The following is a 3260-nucleotide window of genomic DNA, read 5'->3' as shown; positions in this document are numbered from 1 at the left end:
CCGCCGCGGCCCCCGGGCTCTGGGCGGGGAGTTCGGGAGGGGCCCGAGGGGCCAGTGGCGCTAATAAAGATGTAGTCCCCAAACACCCTCCCGCTCCCGGCGGCGGCAGTGCGGGGCGGGCGGTGCAGCCCTGGGCTGCTGCAGCCTCACCCCCGCCGGGCGCATCACCGGGGAGGGAGAAGGCTCCGGGGAGAGTTATCACAGGGGGAAACTGCGGCGCCCTGCCTCAAGCACTCCCGAAGTTTTTCCTGTCTCCCTCCGGATACGCCAGTCTCCACAGGGAAACCACTAAGCCCGTAATACTTTCTGAAAAACCCACCTGCTCCCCAAACGTTTCAGCACTAGACTTGTGCAGTTTCAAGGCTCTGTATTGGGAAACAAGACATAACGCTCTTTTCTGAGATACCAAATGCCTGCACTTCAACCCTATTTACAAAATGGGTTGAAAAAGCATTTTTATTCTTCAATTCTTTCTCCCTTTTTCTTAAAGGTAAGGTGGAAATTGCTCTTTCCTTCAGACACTACCTGTTAAAACTAGTGCTCAGAGGTTTGAGCAATGGCCAGAGCTGTGCTCTCTTCCTTGGTGTGTTTACCCACCTTCCCAAATACTCTGCCTAGCTACAAGCTTTTCCAGTCCTCCGATCTTCACAACCTTTTAAAAAGCAAAGAAACCAGACACCACAGAATTAAAAGCCCTTTGTTCTAGTCAAGCCATTGATGAACACAATCTGACTTGATCTGGAGTCAAGACACAGTGTGGCCAAACCACCTCCACTCAGTGCCTGCCTCAGTACCACGGACTTGTAAGCTCACGACCACAAAAAGCAGGAAATCTGCCCCCACAGCAAGTTGGGAAATGTATGGCAGAAAAATGTCTCCATGTGCAACTGCAAAGCCCAAAAGTGTATGTTACTGTGGACTAAGTTGCACAGTAACCTTGGACAACCCTGAAATCCACTAATGGTTGAAGAGTCCCCACACCTGAGCAGATTTTTTCAGACTCAAGAAGTTAGTGAGCTAGCAATGTACAGACCAACTTGCTCTGCTTAGCTCTTTGCATTACACCACCTGTTTGCCTGGAAAGTGTCCTGTGCTATCAAAATACTCACGTAGGCAGCCTTCTAAGCAGGAAAGGGGCTATCTAAGGATAACAATTGCATTAACATTTCTCTGCTCAGACCTTTACTTCCTTCCTCCTAAATTTTAGTAAGGGCTAACCAACTCTACAGAAAATCTGGGTTTTCTTAGGTTTTGTGGGGACAGTTTATACTGATTTTCCTGGTCACCACTACTGACATGTTTCCAGGCCCCAAGAGCTTTCTCTAACCTTAAAATACCCCTGCAACGATCATCCTTACAAAAAAAAACAAAAACCAAAACCCAAACAAAACAACCTACTACGCTCTTACTACTCTTATTTCCACAACTGTTTCCAATTTTTTTAATAAATGACACACTTTCTCATCTATAATGGAGGCTTCTCTTTCTTCTTGTTTCCAAGTGTTCAGGAAGCCAGAGCTTGTGTTGCACCACTGTGCTGAACTACACACATGGCAAAGTGGTTAACAGCCTCTCTGGGTACTCTTCTGAGTTGAAATTAATGTATGAAAGCTGGCATCTAAACTGCAGAGCCTGTCTAATATTTCACTCTAGTCCCATGATTTCTCATCACCCCTTTACATTACAGATATAATTATTTCCAAAGAGTAAGCAGCCCCTAGTAATACCACATAATCAATCTGCCACCGAAGTGTTCCTGGCATCTGTCCTCAAGATCAAGTTATTCTGATGCCTTCACCAGAAATTAGTGTAAGGCATGTATTCTTTCCCTGCCCTTTGCATGTAAACAGACAACTTTTTCAGAAGCAGATTAGGTTTGACTATTTTGACAGATAAAAGCATCATATTGCACATGTACAGGTGTGAAGATTTGATGCAGTTTATCAGTATATATTGGAAGTGTACATATATCAGTATATTTTGGAAGTATACGCATTAGGCATCTGCTGATACCAGAAACTGAGTGTTGAAACTTGTTTTACTCTTAAGTTCAACTATGCCACAGTCTCTTTATGCCTGGGAATTCTTTGTTTAGACACCAAACATGATGCAACATTCTTCAACAGTTCAATCTCTGGCAGTTACACAGGTTAGCATTTACAACAGGGAAAGGACACTAGGTGCAAGATCAGTGAACTACACAGCTATTTAAGATGCAGGGTAATAGCTGAGGAAAGGCTACTTTAAAAAGAAGACATACAGACCTGTAGTACTTTAATATGTTAATCTTAACTGCATGTTGTAATGAAACTTAAAATGCTTGGGGGAGGTAGAGACCTTCAGAATAAATTTTTATGTACCACCTTCAGAGAGCAGGGGATGACTGCCAAACATGGCCAGAGTGCTCTGAAGTCACATCCTCTGCTTGGCTGATGAACTGAGCAGCCTCTTATAGACAGATGAATGACAAATGTCATCATAAGCAAGTGGCAGTCCAAGTACATCCTTGTGACTAGTCAAAATAGAACTGACTGCAGGGCAGCTGTTGCTTGCACTTTTCAGGGGCCTAGGAAAGCTGTAGAGTCATTTTAAGATGTATCACTGCATTACATTTAATCAATTTAATCCAAACACAAACAAAACTTTGCATATTAATGAGTGCCATGTACAAAGCAGTAACTTATCTTTGTAAAAGTGCAAGTATGAGTCACTGCACGGTAAGATTTTATAATGTGGATATGCTATTTAAATAAAAGTTTGCAGCCGTAGCTGCTTATTAACGTTTCACCATTACACCAAATCCCCAGAGAAACTGCTACCACCATAGTATGAGATGTTGAAAGTTATACTTAATTCTTGCACAAAAGGGATTTCACACCTTCCCTTTTTTGAGGGTGCAACAACAGAAAGTTACAAGACTTTACTTCCACAAAACACACCATCTTGTGTCTGTCTGCTTAAGTAAATGAACTCATCAAGATTCATCCTCTTACATTTGAAAACCTCTCTTAGCACTGCAGTCTCCCTGTTGACCATGAGGCTCAGGTTGAAGGAACTGTCCCTAGTCAGTTTATGCACATTAACGTGATATGTAGCTTGAACTTCAGCTTTGATGAAAATACCATAAAACTCAAGAAATAAAAACTGTCAGCAGAATATACCTACCAGTGTTTTAACAAGTGATATTTTAATTTGTTTGGAAACAAAAGAGGTTTTAGGAAAGAGAAAGAAAGTTATGCAGTAAGCTGCTAAATCACAGG

This window comes from Athene cunicularia (genome assembly GCF_003259725.1).
Source record: "Athene cunicularia isolate RWA chromosome 13 unlocalized genomic scaffold, athCun1 chr13_part1, whole genome shotgun sequence".
NCBI classification, from domain to species: domain Eukaryota; kingdom Metazoa; phylum Chordata; class Aves; order Strigiformes; family Strigidae; genus Athene; species Athene cunicularia.
The sequence above is the reverse complement of the archived record's forward strand: the minus strand, read 5'-3'. Positions refer to the sequence as shown.